The sequence below is a fragment of the Rana temporaria genome, chromosome 8, assembly GCF_905171775.1.
Source record: "Rana temporaria chromosome 8, aRanTem1.1, whole genome shotgun sequence".
Classification (NCBI taxonomy): domain Eukaryota; kingdom Metazoa; phylum Chordata; class Amphibia; order Anura; family Ranidae; genus Rana; species Rana temporaria.
The window spans coordinates 4,228,755-4,247,566 of record NC_053496.1 but is presented as its reverse complement, the minus strand read 5'-3'; the positions used below and the strand labels follow the sequence as shown (position 1 = coordinate 4,247,566).

Sequence of the window (18,812 nt, the reverse complement as noted above, 5' to 3'; positions counted from 1 at the left end):
CCTGTGTACTGCCCACTGCACCACCCTTTGTACTGCCCACTGCACCACCCCGTGTACTGCCCACTGCACCACCCCGTGTACTGCCCACTGCACCACCCCGTGTACTGCCCACTGCACCACCCCGTGTACTGCCCACTGCACCACCCTGTGTACTGCCCACTGCACCACCCCGTGTACTGCCCACTGCACCACCCCGTGTACTGCCCACTGCACCACCCTGTGTACTGCCCACTGCACCACCCCGTGTACTTCCCACTGCACCACCCAGTGTACTGCCCACTGCACCACCCCGTGTACTGCCCACTGTGCCACCCTGTGTACTTCCCACTGCACCACCCAGTGTACTGCCCACTGCACCACCCCGTGTACTGCCCACTGCACCACCCTGTGTACTGCCCACTGCACCACCCCGTGTACTGCCCACTGCACCACCCCGTGTACTGCCCACTGCACCACCCCGTGTACTGCCCACTGCACCACCCCGTGTACTGCCCACTGCACCACCCAGTGTACTGCCCACTGCACCACCCCGTGTACTGCCCACTGCACCACCCCGTGTACTGCCCACTGCACCACCCCGTGTACTTCCCACTGCACCACCATGTGTACTGCCCACTGCACCACCCTGTGTACTGCCCACTGCACCACCCTTTGTACTGCCCACTGCACCACCCCGTGTACTGCCCACTGCACCACCCCGTGTACTGCCCACTGCACCACCCCGTGTACTGCCCACTGCACCACCCCGTGTACTGCCCACTGCACCACCCCGTGTACTGCCCACTGCACCACCCTGTGTACTGCCCACTGCACCACCCCGTGTACTGCCCACTGCACCACCCCGTGTACTGCCCACTGCACCACCCTGTGTACTGCCCACTGCACCACCCCGTGTACTGCCCACTGCACCACCCTGTGTACTGCCCACTGCACCCCTCTCTGAGTCCCCTGTATATGGAGAGTCTCCCGGGATCGGTGCCCCTCCCACATCTCTGTTCTCTCCCCCGAACTACAAGTCCCAGCACAGCGTGTACAGAGAGGGGCGGAGCGGAGTGTACGGAGGGGGCGGAGCGCAGTGTACGGAGAGGGGCGGAGTGTACAGAGAGGGGCGGAGCCCAGTGTACGGAGAGGGGCGGAGCGCAGTGTACGGAGAGGGGGGCGGAGCGCAGTGCACGGAGAGGGGCGGAGTGTACAGAGAGGGGCGGAGCCCAGTGTACGGAGAGGGGCGGAGTGTACAGAGAGGGGCGGTCCCCGAACAGAAGACAGCTAACTGTTCGGGATGATGCTCAGCCCCGCCCCCTGGTGACAGCTCTGGTCGTTAGGGGGCGGAGAGATGAGTTGTTAGGGGGGATGCGGAGGTCATGTGACGGCGGGGCAGGAAGTGGTTAGTCCGGAGAGGAGACCGGAACCCGGGAGATTCAAGATGAGGTGAGAGAGAGAGATGAGACCTGGGGGGGGGGAGAGAAGAGGCCCTGGGGGGCAGAGATGAGACCCTGGGGGGGGAGAGAGATGAGACCCTGGGGGAGAGGAGAGAGAGAGATGAGACCCTGGGGGAGAGGAGAGAGAGATGAGACCCTGGGGGAGAGGAGAGAGAGATGAGACCCTGGGGGAGAGGAGAGAGAGAGATGAGACCCTGGGGGAGAGGAGAGAGAGAGAAGAGACCCTGGGGGAGAGGAGAGAGAGAGAAGAGACCCTGGGGGAGAGGAGAGAGAGAGAAGAGACCCTGGGGGAGAGGAGAGAGAGAGATGAGACCCTGGGGGAGAGGAGAGAGAGAGAAGAGACCCTGGGGGAGAGGAGAGAGAGAGATGAGACCCTGGGGGAGAGGAGAGAGAGAGAAGAGACCCTGGGGGAGAGGAGAGAGAGAGAAGAGACCCTGGGGGAGAGGAGAGAGAGAGAAGAGACCCTGGGGGAGAGGAGAGAGAGAGAAGAGACCCTGGGGGAGAGGAGAGAGAGAGATGAGACCCTGGGGGAGAGGAGAGAGAGAGAAGAGACCCTGGGGGAGAGGAGAGAGAGAGAAGAGACCCTGGGGGAGAGGAGAGAGAGAGAAGAGACCCTGGGGGAGAGGAGAGAGAGAGAAGAGACCCTGGGGGAGAGGAGAGAGAGAGAAGAGACCCTGGGGGAGAGGAGAGAGAGATGAGACCCTGGGGGAGAGGAGAGAGAGAGAAGAGACCCTGGGGGAGAGGAGAGAGAGAGAAGAGACCCTGGGGGAGAGGAGAGAGAGAGAAGAGACCCTGGGGGAGAGGAGAGAGAGAGAAGAGACCCTGGGGGAGAGGAGAGAGAGAGAAGAGACCCCGGGGGAGAGGAGAGAGAGAGAAGAGACCCTGGGGGAGAGGAGAGAGAGAGAAGAGACCCTGGGGGAGAGGAGAGAGAGAGAAGAGACCCTGGGGGAGAGGAGAGAGAGAAGAGACCCTGGGGGAGAGGAGAGAGATGAGACCCTGGGGGAGAGGAGAGAAGAGAGAGATGAGACCCTGGGGGGGGGAGAGAGATGAGACCCTGGGGGGGGGAGAGAGATGAAACCCTGGGGGAGAGGAGAGATGAGACCCTGGGGGGGGGGGGAGAGAGATGAGACCCTGGGGGGGGGGAGAGAGATGAAACCCTGGGGGAGAGGAGAGATGAGACCCTGGGGGGGGGGGAGAGAGATGAGACCCTGGGGGGGGGGGAGAGAGATGAGACCCTGGGGGGGGGAGAGAGATGAAACCCTGGGGGAGAGGAGAGATGAGACCCTGGGGGAGAGGAGAGAGAGAGAGATGAGACCCTGGGGGGGGAGAGAGATGAGACCCTGGGGGGGGGAGAGAGATGAGACCCTGGGGGGGGGGAGAGAGATGAGACCCTGGGGGGGAGAGAGATGAGACCCTGGGGGAGAGGAGAGAGATGAGACCCTGGGGGAGAGGAGAGAGAGAGAGATGAGACCCTGGGGGAGAGGAGAGAGAGAGAGATGAGACCCTGGGGGGGGGAGAGAGATGAGACCCGGGGGGGGGGAGAGAGATGAGACCCTGGGGGAGAGGAGAGAGATGAGACCCTGGGGGAGAGGAGAGAGATGAGACCCTGGGGGAGAGGAGAGAGAGAGAGAGAGATGAGACCCTGGGGGGGGAGAGAGATGAGACCCTGGGGGAGAGGAGAGAGTGAGAGATGAGACCCTGGGGGAGAGGGAGATGAGACCCTGGGGGAGAGGGAGATGAGACCCTGGGGGAGAGGGAGATGAGACCCTGGGGGAGAGGGAGATGAGACCCTGGGGGAGAGGAGAGAGAGAGATGAGACCCTGGGGGAGAGGAGAGAGAGAGATGAGACCCTGGGGGAGAGGAGAGAGAGATGAGACCCTGGGGGAGAGGAGAGAGAGATGAGATCCTGGGGGGGGGGAGAGAGATGAGACCCTGGGGGGGAGAGAGAGATGAGACCCTGGGGGGGAGAGAGAGATGAGACACTGGGGGGGGAGAGAGATGAGACACTGGGGGGAGAGAGATGAGACCCTGGGGGGGGGGAGAGAGATGAGACCCTGGGGGGGAGAGATGAGACCCTGGGGGGGAGAGAGAGATGAGACCCTGGGGGGGAGAGAGAGAGATGAGACCCTGGGGGGGAGAGAGAGAGATGAGACCCTGGGGGGGAGAGAGAGAGATGAGACCCTGGGGGGGAGAGAGAGAGATGAGACCCTGGGGGGGAGAGAGAGAGATGAGACCCTGGGGGGGAGAGAGAGAGATGAGACCCTGGGGGGGAGAGAGAGAGATGAGACCCTGGGGGGGAGAGAGAGAGATGAGACCCTGGGGGGGAGAGAGAGAGATGAGACCCTGGGGGGGAGAGAGAGAGATGAGACCCTGGGGGGGAGGAGAGAGAGAGAGAGAGAGAGAGAGAGAGAGATGAGACCCTGGGGGGGAGAGAGAGAGAGATGAGACCCTGGGGGGGGAGAGAGAGATGAGACCCTGGGGGGGAGAGAGAGATGAGACCCTGGGGGGGGAGAGAGAGAGATGAGACCGTGGGGGGGGGGAGAGAGAGAGAAGAGACCCTGGGGGAGAGGAGAGAGAGAGAGAAGAGACCCTGGGGGAGAGGAGAGAGAGAGAAGAGACCCTGGGGAGAGGAGAGAGAGAAGAGACCCTGGGGGAGAGGAGAGAGATGAGACCCTGGGGGAGAGGAGAGAAGAGAGAGATGAGACCCTGGGGGGGGGGGGGGGGAGAGAGATGAGACCCTGGGGGGGGAGAGAGATGAAACCCTGGGGGGGAGAGAGATGAGACCCTGGGGGAGAGGAGAGAGAGAGAGAGATGAGACCCTGGGGGGGGAGAGAGATGAGACCCTGGGGGGGGAGAGAGATGAGACCCTGGGGGGGGGGAGAGAGATGAGACCCTGGGGGGGAGAGAGATGAGACCCTGGGGGGGGAGAGAGATGAGACCCTGGGGGGGGGGGAGAGATATGAGACCCTGGGGGGGAGAGAGAGATGAGACCCTGGGGGGAGAGAGAGATGAGACACTGGGGGGAGAGAGATGAGACACTGGGGAGAGAGAGATGAGACCCTGGGGGGGGGAGAGAGATGAGACCCTGGGGGGGGGGGAGAGAGATGAGACCCTGGGGGGGGGGAGAGAGATGAGACCCTGGGGGGGGGGAGAGATGAGACCCCGGGGGGGGGAGAGATGAGACCCTGGGGGGGGAGAGATGAGACCCTGGGGGGGGGAGAGAGATGAGACCCTGGGGGGGGGAGAGAGATGAGACCCTGGGGGGGGGGAGAGAGATGAGACCCTGGGGGGGAGAGAGAGATGAGACCCTGGGGGGGAGAGAGAGAGATGAGACCCTGGGGGGGAGAGAGAGAGATGAGACCCTGGGGGGGAGAGAGAGATGAGACCCTGGGGGGGAGAGAGAGATGAGACCCTGGGGGGGAGAGAGAGATGAGACCCTGGGGGAGAGGAGAGAGAGAGAGAGAGACCCTGGGGGGAGAGGAGAGAGAGAGATGAGACCCTGGGGGAGAGGAGAGAGAGAGATGAGACCCTGGGGGAGAGGAGAGAGAGATGAGACCCTGGGGGAGAGGAGAGAGAGAGAGATGAGACCCTGGGGGAGAGGAGAGAGAGAGAGAGATGAGACCCTGGGGGAGAGGAGAGAGAGAGATGAGACCCTGGAGGAGAGAGAGATGAGACCCTGGGGGAGAGGAGAGATGAGACCCTGGGGGAGAGGAGAGATGAGACCCTGGGGGAGAGGAGAGATGAGACCCTGGGGGAGAGGAGAGATGAGACCCTGGGGGAGAGGAGAGATGAGACCCTGGGGGAGAGGAGAGATGAGACCCTGGGGGGCAGAGAGATGAGACCCTGGGGGAGAGGAGAGATGAGACCCTGGGGGGGAGAGAGATGAGACCCTGGGGGAGAGGAGAGGAGAGATGAGACCCTGGGGGAGAGGAGAGATGAGACCCTGGGGGAGAGGAGAGATGAGACCCTGGGGGGGGAGAGAGATGAGACCCTGGGGGAGAGGAGAGAGATGAGACCCTGGGGGGAGAGAGAGATGAGACCCTGGGGGGAGAGAGAGATGAGACACTGGGGGGAGAGAGATGAGACACTGGGGGGGGGAGAGAGATGAGACACTGGGGGGGGGGAGAGATGAGACCCTGGGGGGGGGGGAGAGATGAGACCCCGGGGGGGGGGGAGAGATGAGACCCCGGGGGGGGGGGGGAGAGATGAGACCCTGGGGGGGAGAGAGAGAGATGAGACCCTGGGGGGGAGAGAGAGAGATGAGACCCTGGGGGGGAGAGAGAGAGATGAGACCCTGGGGGGGAGAGAGAGAGATGAGACCCTGGGGGGAGAGAGAGAGATGAGACCCTGGGGGGGGAGAGAGAGATGAGACCCTGGGGGGGAGAGAGAGATGAGACCCTGGGGGGGAGAGAGAGATGAGACCCTGGGGGGGAGAGAGAGATGAGACCCTGGGGGAGAGGAGAGAGAGAGAGAGAGAGAGAGAGAGAGATGAGACCCTGGGGGGGAGAGAGAGAGAGATGAGACCCTGGGGGAGAGGAGAGAGAGATGAGACCCTGGGGGAGAGGAGAGAGAGAGAGATGAGACCCTGGGGGAGAGGAGAGAGAGAGAGATGAGACCCTGGGGGAGAGAGAGATGAGACCCTGGGGGAGAGGAGAGATGAGACCCTGGGGGAGAGGAGAGATGAGACCCTGGGGGAGAGGAGAGATGAGACCCTGGGGGGCAGAGAGATGAGACCCTGGGGGAGAGGAGAGAGAGAGGAGACCCTGGGGGAGAGGAGAGATGAGACCCTGGGGGAGAGGAGAGATGAGACCCTGGGGGAGAGGAGAGATGAGACCCTGGGGGGGAGAGAGATGAGACCCTGGGGGAGAGGAGAGAGACCCTGGGGGAGAGGAGAGATGAGACCCTGGGGGAGAGGAGAGATGAGACCCTGGGGGAGAGGAGAGATGAGACCCTGGGGGAGAGGAGAGATGAGACCCTGGGGGAGAGGAGAGATGAGACCCTGGGGGGCAGAGAGATGAGACCCTGGGGGAGAGGAGAGAGAGAGGAGACCCTGGGGGAGAGGAGAGATGAGACCCTGGGGGAGAGGAGAGATGAGACCCTGGGGGAGAGGAGAGATGAGACCCTGGGGGGGGAGAGAGATGAGACCCTGGGGGAGAGGAGAGAGACCCTGGGGGAGAGGAGAGAGAGAGGAGACCCTGGGGGGGAGAGGAGACTTTGGTCCCTTTAAGAAGATCTCGATAGCCGTGTGACCCGTCTTTGAGAAGAAAAGTCTGATTGTTTACATAATAAAAGTCATGTGATCAGCAGGTTGGGGGAGGACTTAGCGGTCACATGACAATAATAATTCTGTATTATTAAAGCGGAGCTGCACCCTGAAGTGAAGTCACGCTGATCGGCTCCCGCCCCCCCTCTGGTCCGGGCAAAAGACGGGTTTTTTCCTGACATCCCGTCCTCCCCCCGTTGTGCTCTGAGAACACTCAGCTCCCAGCACACAGCGTGTGAGCCAATCGGCGGGCGCAGCGCGACTGGCGCATGCGCTGTAGGGAACCGGGCAGTGAAGCCGGAGCGCTTCACTTCCTGGTTCCCTCACCGTGGATGGCGGGGGGAGCAGCAGGGTGACGAGCGATCGCTCCTCCCCCTCTGCTGCGATCGGCGCTGGACTCCAGGACAGGTAAGTGTCCTTATATTAAAAGTCAGCAGCTGCAGTATTTGTAGCTGCTGGCTTTTAATATTTTTTTTTGAGCGCACATCCGCTTTATATAACAATGTAGCGATAAATAATGGAGGAAAAGGAAGACAATCGTCTGCTTTGTACCGCAACCTAACTTGTGTGTGGGGGGCTTCATGACCCAAATACCGCGGGAATGCGGCCTGCCTGTTGCTGGGCAGACTATGTTGTGCTCGGTGTTCCCAGCGCAAAGTCGGTGCTGTCAGACACGGCGCTCCATCTGGGGTAAGAATCGGTAGCCAGCTGGACCAGCTTCCCAGTTGTGTCCTAGCAGCGGAGGATGGTAGGTGACAATAGCCGGCTGTGTCCTAGTAGCGGAGGATGGTAGGTGGGTGACAGTAGCTGGCTGCATCCTAGCAACGGAGGATGCCAGGTGACAATAGCCGGCTGCGTCCTAGCAGCGGAGGATGGTAGGTGACAATAGCCGGCTGCATCCTAGCAGCGGAGGATGGTAGGTGACAATAGCCGGCTGCGTCCTAGCAATGGAGGATGCTAGGTGACAGTAGCCGGGTGCGTCCTAGCAATGGAGGATGCTAGGTGACAGTAGCCGGCTGCATCCTAGCAATGGAGGATGCTAGGTGACAGTAGCCGGCTGCGTCCTAGCAATGGAGGATGGTAGGTGACAGTAGCCGGGTGCGTCCTAGCAATGGAGGATGGTAGGTGACAGTAGCCGGGTGCGTCCTAGCAATGGAGGATGCTAGGTGACAGTAGCCGGGTGCGTCCTAGCAATGGAGGATGCCAGGTGACAGTAGCCGGGTGCGTCCTAGCAATGGAGGATGGTAGGTGACAGTAGCCGGGTGCGTCCTAGCAATGGAGGATGCCAGGTGACAGTAGCCGGGTGCGTCCTAGCAATGGAGGATGCTAGGTGACAGTAGCCGGGTGCGTCCTAGCAATGGAGGATGGTAGGTGACAAAAGCTGACTGCATCCTAGCAACGGAGGATGGTAGGTGACAGTAGCCGGCTCCGTCCTAGCAGCGGAGGATGGTAGGTGACAATAGCTGACTGCATCCTAGCAACGGAGGATGGTAGGTGACAGTAGCCGGCTCCGTCCTAGCAGCGGAGGATGGTAGGTGACAATAGCTGACTGCATCCTAGCAGCGGAGGATGGTAGGTGACAGTAGCCGGCTGCGTCCTAGCAGCGGAGGATGGTAGGTGGGTGACAGTAGCTGGCTGCATCCTAGCAACGGAGGATGGTAGGTGACAGTAGCCGGCTGCGTCCTAGCAACGGAGCATGGTAGGTGACAGTAGCCGGGTGCGTCCTAGCAATGGAGGATGCCAGGTGACAATAGCTGACTGCATCCTAGCAATGGAGGATGGTAGGTGACAGTAGCCGGCTGCTTCCTAGCAACGGAGGATGGTAGGTGACAGTAGCCGGCTGCTTCCTAGCAATGGAGGATGGTAGGTGACAGTAGCCGGCTGCTTCCTAGCAACGGAGGATGGTAGGTGACAGTAGCCGGCTGCTTCCTAGCAATGGAGGATGGTAGGTGACAGTAGCCGGCTGCGTTCTGGCAACGGAGGATGGTAGGTGATAGTAGCCGGCTGCGTCCTAGTAGCGGAGGATGCCAGGTGACAATAGCTGACTGCGTCCTAGCAACGGAGGATGGTAGGTGACAGTAGCCGGTTGCGTCCTAGCAATGGAGGATGGTAGGTGACAATAGCCGGCTGCGTCCTAGCAACGGAGGATGGTAGGTGACAATAGCCGGCTGCGTCCTAGCAACGGAGGATGGTAGGTGACAGTAGCCGGCTGCGTCCTAGCAACAGAGGATGGTAGGTGACAGTAGCCGGCTGCGTCCTAGCAACGGAGGATGGTAGGTGACAGTAGCCGGCTGCGTCCTAGCAACGGAGGATGGTAGGTGACAGTAGCCGGGTGCGTCCTAGCAATGGAGGATGCCAGGTGACAATAGCTGACTGCATCCTAGCAACGGAGGATGGTAGGTGACAGTAGCCGGCTGCGTCCTAGTAGTGGAGGATGCCAGGTGACAAAAGCTGACTGCATGCTAGCAGCGGAGGATGGTAGGTGACAGTAGCTGACTGCGTCCTAGCAATGGAGGATGGTAGGTGACAGTAGCCGGCTGCTTCCTAGCAACGGAGGATGGTAGGTGACAGTAGCTGGCTGCTTCCTAGCAATGGAGGATGGTAGGTGACAGTAGCCGGCTGCGTTCTGGCAACGGAGGATGGTAGGTGATAGTAGCCGGCTGCGTCCTAGTAGCGGAGGATGCCAGGTGACAATAGCTGACTGCGTCCTAGCAACGGAGGATGGTAGGTGACAGTAGCCGGTTGCGTCCTAGCAATGGAGGATGGTAGGTGACAATAGCTGACTGCGTCCTAGCAACGGAGGATGGTAGGTGACAGTAGCCGGTTGCGTCCTAGCAATGGAGGATGGTAGGTGACAATAGCTGACTGCGTCCTAGCAACGGAGGATGGTAGGTGACAGTAGCCGGTTGCGTCCTAGCAACGGAGGATGGTAGGTGACAGTAGCCGGCTGCGTCCTAGTAGCGGAGGATGGTAGGTGACAGTAGCCGGCTGCGTCCTAGTAGCGGAGGATGGTAGGTGACAGTAGCCGGCTGCGTCCTAGTAGCGGAGGATGGTAGGTGACAGTAGCTGACTGCGTCCTAGTAGCGGAGGATGGTAGGTGACAGTAGCCGGCTGCGTCCTAGTAGCGGAGGATGCCAGGTGACAAAAGCTGACTGCATGCTAGCAGCGGAGGATGGTAGGTGACAGTAGCTGACTGTGTCCTAGCAATGGAGGATGCCAGGTGACAGTAGCTGTCTGCATACCAACAACGGAGGATGGTAGGTGACAGTAGCCGGCTGCTTCCTAGCAACGGAGGATGGTAGGTGACAGAAGCCGGCTGCTTCCTAGCAACGGAGGATGGTAGGTGACAGAAGCCGGCTGCTTCCTAGCAACGGAGGATGGTAGGTGACAGAAGCCGGCTGCTTCCTAGCAACGGAGGATGGTAGGTGACAGAAGCCGGCTGCTTCCTAGCAACGGAGGATGGTAGGTGACAGTAGCTGACTGCGTCCTAGCAACGGAGGATGCTAGGTGACAAAAGCTGACTGCGTCCTAGCAATGGAGGATAGTAGGTGACAGTAGCCGGCTGCGTCCTAGCAATGGAGGATGGTAGGTGACAGTAGCCGGCTGCGTCCTAGTAGCGGAGGATGCCAGGTGACAAAAGCTGACTGCGTCCTAGCAACGGAGGATGGTAGGTGACAGTAGCCGGCTGCGTCCTAGTAGCGGAGGATGCCAGGTGACAAAAGCTGACTGCGTCCTAGCAACGGAGGATGCTAGGTGACAGTAGCCGGCTCCGTTCTAGCAGCGGAGGATGGTAGGTGACAGTAGTTGGCTGCGTTCTAGCAACGGAAGATGCAAGGTGACAAAAGCTGACTGCGTTTTAGCAGCGGAGGATGGTAGATGACAGTAGCCGGCTGCGTCCTAGCAGTGGAGGATGGTAGGTGACAGTAGCCGGCTGCGTCCTAGCAACGGAGGATGGTAGGTGACAGTAGCCGGTTGCGTCCTAGCAACGGAGGATGGTAGGTGACAGTAGCCGGCTGCGTCCTAGTAGCGGAGGATGGTAGGTGACAGTAGCCGGCTGCGTCCTAGTAGCGGAGGATGGTAGGTGACAGTAGCCGGCTGCGTCCTAGTAGCGGAGGATGGTAGGTGACAGTAGCTGACTGCGTCCTAGTAGCGGAGGATGGTAGGTGACAGTAGCCGGCTGCGTCCTAGTAGCGGAGGATGCCAGGTGACAAAAGCTGACTGCATGCTAGCAGCGGAGGATGGTAGGTGACAGTAGCCGGCTGCGTCCTAGTAGCGGAGGATGGTAGGTGACAGTAGCCGGCTGCGTCCTAGTAGCGGAGGATGGTAGGTGACCGTAGCTGACTGCGTCCTAGTAGCGGAGGATGGTAGGTGACAGTAGCCGGCTGCGTCCTAGTAGCGGAGGATGCCAGGTGACAAAAGCTGACTGCATGCTAGCAGCGGAGGATGGTAGGTGACAGTAGCTGACTGTGTCCTAGCAATGGAGGATGCCAGGTGACAGTAGCTGTCTGCATACCAACAACGGAGGATGGTAGGTGACAGTAGCCGGCTGCTTCCTAGCAACGGAGGATGGTAGGTGACAGAAGCCGGCTGCTTCCTAGCAACGGAGGATGGTAGGTGACAGAAGCCGGCTGCTTCCTAGCAACGGAGGATGGTAGGTGACAGAAGCCGGCTGCTTCCTAGCAACGGAGGATGGTAGGTGACAGAAGCCGGCTGCTTCCTAGCAACGGAGGATGGTAGGTGACAGAAGCCGGCTGCTTCCTAGCAACGGAGGATGGTAGGTGACAGTAGCTGACTGCGTCCTAGCAACGGAGGATGCTAGGTGACAAAAGCTGACTGCGTCCTAGCAATGGAGGATGGTAGGTGACAGTAGCCGGCTGCGTCCTAGCAATGGAGGATGGTAGGTGACAGTAGCCGGCTGCGTCCTAGTAGCGGAGGATGCCAGGTGACAAAAGCTGACTGCGTCCTAGCAACGGAGGATGCTAGGTGACAGTAGCTGGCTCCGTTCTAGCAGCGGAGGATGGTAGGTGACAGTAGCCGGCTGCGTTCTAGCAACGGAAGATGCAAGGTGACAAAAGCTGACTGCGTTTTAGCAGCGGAGGATGGTAGATGACAGTAGCCGGCTGCGTCCTAGCAGTGGAGGATGGTAGGTGACAGTAGCTGGCTGCGTCCTAGCAACAGAGGATGCCTTCAGCCTAGCTATGGAGAAAGCTGGACTGCAATAGGCACATGCGTCCTAGAAAAGAACTAAGGATAGGTTGCATGAGCGCTGTGCGCTGGAATTCATGTAAACGGCACTCGGTGACACTTTTTATGCAGATTTCTCATAAAATATCAAATAATGAATGTAAATAAAGAAGGCCCCATATTCGGGGATATTCCTGTTAGTTATAGATGAAGGGAAGGTTTTAGGGGTGTGATAGAATAATTTGCATGTCGCTCAGTAAAAGGGGGAGGATTTATCCCATTGGTTGTTTTTTTTTTTTTTTTATCAAAGTGATGAAATGCAAATCGATTTTTAGGTATTGTCACATTTCGTTTAACATTTATTTTGCTTTCATGTCTCCTTTTTGGGTGCAGGTGGGTGGAACCAGCATGGACATGACAATGTCGCAGGGGGTGGAGCTTGGCCGGGATTGGCTGGCTCTGCAGAGGGAGCTTCAGATCTCTCAGGATGCCCAGAAGAGACAGGCGGTGCTGGTGGAGAAGCTGCAGGCGAAGGTGACTTTTGCGAGTGCGTGTGTGTCCCCCGGAGGTCCTGGGAAGTGTGTGTGTCCGTCCCGGGAAGTGTGTGTCCCCCGGAGGTCCTGGGAAGTGTGTGTGTCCGTCCCGGGAAGTGTGTGTCCCCCGGAGGTCCTGGGAAGTGTGTGTGTCCGTCCCGGGAAGTGTGTGTCCCCCGGAGGTCCTGGGAAGTGTGTGTGTCCGTCCCGGGAAGTGTGTGTCCCCCGGAGGTCCTTGGAAGTGTGTGTGTGTGTGTCCCGGAGGTCCCGGGAAGTGTGTGTCCGTCCCGGAGGTCCCGGGAAGTGTGTGTGTGTCCCGGAGGTCCCGGGAAGTGTGTGTGTCCGTCCCGGGAAGTGTGTGTCCCCCGGAGGTCCTGGGAAGTGTGTGTGTCCGTCCCGGGAAGTGTGTGTCCCCCGGAGGTCCTGGGAAGTGTGTGTGTCCGTCCCGGGAAGTGTGTGTCCCCCGGAGGTCCTTGGAAGTGTGTGTGTGTGTGTGTGTGTCCCGGAGGTCCCGGGAAGTGTGTGTCCGTCCCGGAGGTCCCGGGAAGTGTGTGTGTGTCCCGGAGGTCCCGGGAAGTGTGTGTGTCCGTCCCGGGAAGTGTGTGTCCCCCGGAGGTCCTTGGAAGTGTGTGTGTGTGTGTGTGTGTCCCGGAGGTCCCGGGAAGTGTGTGTCCGTCCCGGAGGTCCCGGGAAGTGTGTGTCCGTCCCGGAGGTCCCGGGAAGTGTGTGTCCGTCCCGGAGGTCCCGGGAAGTGTGTGTCCGTCCCGGAGGTCCCGGGAAGTGTGTGTGTGTGTGTCTGTCCCAGAGGTCCCGGGAAGTGTGTGTCTGTCCCGGAGGTCCCGGGAAGTGTGTGTGTGTGTGTGTGTCTGTCCCAGAGGTCCCGGGAGGTGTGTGTCCGTCCCGGAGGTCCCGGGAGGTGTGTGTCCGTCCCGGAGGTCCCGGGAAGTGTGTGTCCGTCCCGGAGGTCCCGGGAAGTGTGTGTGTGTGTCTGTCCCAGAGGTCCCGGGAGGTGTGTGTCCGTCCCGGAGGTCCCGGGAAGTGTGTGTCCGTCCCGGAGGTCCCGGGAAGTGTGTGTCCGTCCCGGAGGTCCCGGGAAGTGTGTGTCTGTCCCGGAGGTCCCGGGAAGTGTGTGTCTGTCCCGGAGGTCCCGGGAAGTGTGTGTCTGTCCCGGAGGTCCCGGGAAGTGTGTGTCTGTCCCGGAGGTCCCGGGAAGTGTGTGTCCGTCCCGGAGGTCCCGGGAAGTGTGTGTCCGTCCCGGAGGTCCCGGGAAGTGTGTGTCCGTCCCGGAGGTCCCGGGAAGTGTGTGTCCGTCCCGGAGGTCCCGGGAAGTGTGTGTCCGTCCCGGAGGGTCCCGGGAAGTGTGTGTCTGTCCCGGAGGTCCCGGGAAGTGTGTGTCTGTCCCGGAGGTCCCGGGAAGTGTGTGTCCGTCCCGGAGGTCCCGGGAAGTGTGTGTCTGTCCCGGAGGTCCCGGGAAGTGTGTGTCTGTCCCGGAGGTCCCGGGAAGTGTGTGTCTGTCCCGGAGGTCCCGGGAAGTGTGTGTCTGTCCCGGAGGTCCCGGGAAGTGTGTGTCTGTCCCGGAGGTCCCGGGAAGTGTGTGTCTGTCCCGGAGGTCCCGGGAAGTGTGTGTCTGTCCCGGAGGTCCCGGGAAGTGTGTGTCCGTTCCGGAGGTCCCGGGAAGTGTGTGTCCGTCCCGGAGGTCCCGGGAAGTGTGTGTCCGTCCCGGAGGTCCCGGGAAGTGTGTGTCCGTCCCGGAGGTCCCGGGAAGTGTGTGTCCGTCCCGGAGGTCCCGGGAAGTGTGTGTCTGTCCCGGAGGTCCCGGGAAGTGTGTGTCTGTCCCGGAGGTCCCGGGAAGTGTGTGTCTGTCCCGGAGGTCCCGGGAAGTGTGTGTCTGTCCCGGAGGTCCCGGGAAGTGTGTGTCTGTCCCGGAGGTCCCGGGAAGTGTGTGTCTGTCCCGGAGGTCCCGGGAAGTGTGTGTCCGTCCCGGAGGTCCCGGGAAGTGTGTGTCTGTCCCGGAGGTCCCGGGAAGTGTGTGTCTGTCCCGGAGGTCCCGGGAAGTGTGTGTCCGTCCCGGAGGTCCCGGGAAGTGTGTGTCCGTCCCGGAGGTCCCGGGAAGTGTGTGTCCGTCCCGGAGGTCCCGGGAAGTGTGTGTCCGTCCCGGAGGTCCCGGGAAGTGTGTGTCTGTCCCGGAGGTCCCGGGAAGTGTGTGTCTGTCCCGGAGGTCCCGGGAAGTGTGTGTCTGTCCCGGAGGTCCCGGGAAGTGTGTGTCTGTCCCGGAGGTCCCGGGAAGTGTGTGTCTGTCCCGGAGGTCCCGGGAAGTGTGTGTCTGTCCCGGAGGTCCCGGGAAGTGTGTGTCCGTCCCGGAGGTCCCGGGAAGTGTGTGTCCGTCCCGGAGGTCCCGGGAAGTGTGTGTCCGTCCCGGAGGTCCCGGGAAGTGTGTGTCCGTCCCGGAGGTCCCGGGAAGTGTGTGTGTGTGTGTGTGTGTCTGTCCCAGAGGTCCCGGGAGGTGTGTGTCCGTCCCGGAGGTCCCGGGAGGTGTGTGTCCGTCCCGGAGGTCCCGGGAAGTGTGTGTCCGTCCCGGAGGTCCCGGGAAGTGTGTGTGTGTGTGTGTGTGTCTGTCCCAGAGGTCCCGGGAGGTGTGTGTCCGTCCCGGAGGTCCCGGGAAGTGTGTGTCCGTCCCGGAGGTCCCGGGAAGTGTGTGTCTGTCCCGGAGGTCCCGGGAAGTGTGTGTCTGTCCCGGAGGTCCCGGGAAGTGTGTGTCTGTCCCGGAGGTCCCGGGAAGTGTGTGTCTGTCCCGGAGGTCCCGGGAAGTGTGTGTCTGTCCCGGAGGTCCCGGGAAGTGTGTGTCCGTCCCGGAGGTCCCGGGAAGTGTGTGTCCGTCCCGGAGGTCCCGGGAAGTGTGTGTCCGTCCCGGAGGTCCCGGGAAGTGTGTGTCTGTCCCGGAGGTCCCGGGAAGTGTGTGTCTGTCCCGGAGGTCCCGGGAAGTGTGTGTCTGTCCCGGAGGTCCCGGGAAGTGTGTGTCTGTCCCGGAGGCCCCGGGAAGTGTGTGTCTGTCCCGGAGGTCCCGGGAAGTGTGTGTCTGTCCCGGAGGTCCCGGGAAGTGTGTGTCTGTCCCGGAGGTCCCGGGAAGTGTGTGTCTGTCCCGGAGGTCCCGGGAAGTGTGTGTCCGTCCCGGGAAGTGTAAAAAAAAAAACTTTTTTTATTTATTTTTTGCTAGAAAATTACTCGGAACCCCCAAACAATATATTAGAAAAAAAAAAATGATATATATATATATATATATTTTTTTTTTTTTATAATATATTGTTTGGGGGTTCCGAGTAATTTTCTAGCAAAAAATAAATAAAAAATGGCGTCCTTTTTTTTTTTAGCAGAGACCCCAGGGAATAAAATGGTGGTCGTTGCAACTTTTTAGGTCACGCTATATTTGCGCCAAATAAAATAAAAAAATAAAAACAAAAAAAACTATATATTGTTTGGGGGTTCTGAGTAGCTTTCTAGCAAATAAAAATGTCGTGTTTTTTTTATTTAATTAATTAATTGTATTTATTTTTTAATAAAGAGAGAGGCGTGTCAGAATAGGCCCCCCGGTAGGGAAGAATAGGGCCCCCCCGGTACGGAAGAATAGGCCCCCCCGGTAGGGAAGAATAGGCCCCCCCGGGAGGGAAGAATAGGCCCCCCGGTAGGGAAGAATAGGCCCCCCTGGTAGGGAAGAATAGGCCCCCCGGTAGGAAGAATAGGCCCCCCGGTAGGGAAGAATAGGCCCCCCCGGTAGGGAAGAATAGGCCCCCCGGTAGGGAAGAATAGGCCCCCCGGTAGGGAAGAATAGGCCCCCCCGGTAGGGAAGAATAGGCCCCCCCGGTAGGGAAGAATAGGCCCCCCCGGTAGGGAAGAATAGGCCCCCCCGGTAGGGAAGAATAGGCCCCCCCCGTAGGGAAGAATAGGCCCCCCCGGTAGGGAAGAATAGGCCCCCCCGGTACGGAAGAATAGGCCCCCCCGTAGGGAAGAATAGGCCCCCCGGTAGGGAAGAATAGGCCCCCCGGTAGGGAAGAATGGGCCCCCCGGTAGGGAAGAATGGGCCCCCCCGGTAGGGAAGAATAGGCCCCCCCCGGTAGGGAAGAATAGGCCCCCCCGTAGGGAAGAATAGGCCCCCCGGTAGGGAAGAATAGGCCCCCCCGGTACGGAAGAATAGGCCCCCCGGTAGGGAAGAATAGGCCCCCCGGTAGGGAAGAATGGGCCCCCCCGGTAGGGAAGAATAGGCCCCCCCGGTAGGGAAGAATAGGCCCCCCCGGTAGGGAAGAATAGGCCCCCCCGGTAGGGAAGAATAGGCCCCCCGGTAGGGAAGAATAGGCCCCCCGGTAGGGAAGAATAGGCCCCCCCCGGTAGGGAAGAATAGGCCCCCCGGTAGGGAAGAATGGGCCCCCCGGTAGGGAAGAATGGGCCCCCCGGTAGGGAAGAATAGGCCCCCCGGTAGGGAAGAATAGGCCCCCCGGTAGGGAAGAATAGGCCCCCCGGTAGGGAAGAATAGGCCCCCCGGTAGGGAAGAATAGGCCCCCCGGTAGGGAAGAATAGGCCCCCCCCGGTAGGGAAGAATAGGCCCCCCGGTAGGGAAGAATAGGCCCCCCCGTAGGGAAGAATAGGCCCCCCCCGTAGGGAAGAATAGGCCCCCCGGTAGGGAAGAATAGGCCCCCCGGTAGGGAAGAATAGGCCCCCCGGTAGGGAAGAATAGGCCCCCCGGTAGGGAAGAATGGGCCCCCCGGTAGGGAAGAATGGGCCCCCCGGTAGGGAAGAATAGGCCCCCCGGTAGGGAAGTGCTTGACCGTCCATAACGGTGTAAATCGGCCTTCCTATGTATGTAATAAGATCTGATGATGAATTCCCCCGTTCTCAGGTCCTCCAGTACCGGAAGCGCTACCAGGACCTGCAGCGGAGCCAAGAACTCGGCCAGGTGAGAAGCAATGGATAGAAGCGGCTTTCTAAGAAATGCATTGTGACCCTCTTATTCAGCTGCACTGAGTGTACAGGATCGAGCGCCGTGACGTTGTCCAAGCCCACCGCCCTTACGTGTTTCGTCACGGGCGTGTGACTTCATCAGGGGGATTTTACACTTCTTTTTTTTTTATTATATTATGGTTTTATGTTTGCTTTATTCTACGGTTCAGGAGTATGTAACACACAGTTACTCCACATAGCAGCTTGCAAGGAATAAAATACATTGTGTCCCTCTTATTCAGCTGCACTGACCGCATAGGCTTGAGCGTCGTGACGTCATCCAAGCCCCGCCCATACACATTTTGTCGCAGGGCATGTGACTTCATCAGGTACATTTCACACATATTGTACACCTTATGTTTTGTTTTATATTCTAGTTTTATGTCCAAGACCCGCCCTTACGTGTTTCGTCACGGGGCGTGTGACTTCATCAGGGGGATTTTACACTTTTTTTTTTTTTTATATTATGGTTTTATGTTTGCTTTATTCTACGGTTCAGGAGCATGTAACACACAGGCAACCCACATAGCAGCTTGCAAGGAATAAAATACATTGTGACCCTATTATTCAGCTGCACTGACCGTATAGGCTCGAGCGTCGTGGCGTCATCCAAGCCCCGCCCATACACATTTTGTCGCAGGGCATGTGACTTCATCAGGTACATTTCACACATATTGTACACCTTATGTTTTGTTTTATATTCTAGTTTTATGTCCAAGACCCGCCCTTACGTGTTTCGTCACGGGGCGTGTGACTTCATCAGGGGGATTTTACACTTTTTTTTTGTTTATATTATGGTTTTATGTTTGCTTTATTCTACGTTTCAGGAATATATAACACACAGTTACTCCACATAGCGGCTTGCAAGGAATAAAATACATTGTGACCCTATTATTCAGCTGCACTGACCGTATAGGCTCGAGCATCGTGACGTCATCCAAGCCCCGCCCATACACATTTTGTCACAGGGAGATTTCACACATATTGTACACCTTATTTTTTTTTTGTTTTATTGCTATGGTTTTCTGTTTGTTTTTAATTTATTCCACGGTTCAGGAGTATGTAATACACAGGTAACCCACATAGCAGCTTGCAAGGAAAAAAATACAGTGTGATGCTCATGGCTGCACTAACTGTACAGGATTGAGTGCCGTGACATTATCCAAGCCCCTCCCCTACGTGTTTCATCACAGGATATATCACTTCGTCAGGGGGATTTTACACCTATTTTACCTTTTTTTTTTTTTTATAATATGGTTTTATATAGTTTTTTATTTTTCCACAGTTATTTAACACACAGACACACCACATAGCGGCTTGCAAGGAATAAAATATATTGTGACCCTCTTCAGCTGCACTGACTTTGTGACGTTATCCATGCCCTGCCGCTACGCGTTTCGGCAC

General features: G+C 59.1%; 1 long non-coding RNA gene across 1 annotated transcript; it reads left to right on the top strand.

Annotated features, from left to right (window-relative positions):
* The first annotated feature begins 1,307 nt into the window (after window positions 1–1,307).
* Window positions 1,308–17,577, top strand: LOC120910324. The gene is made up of 3 exons (XR_005741523.1): window positions 1,308–1,428; window positions 12,280–12,420; window positions 17,308–17,577. It is a non-coding gene; the product is annotated as an uncharacterized LOC120910324 (long non-coding RNA).
* The last annotated feature ends 1,235 nt before the right edge of the window (window positions 17,578–18,812 follow it).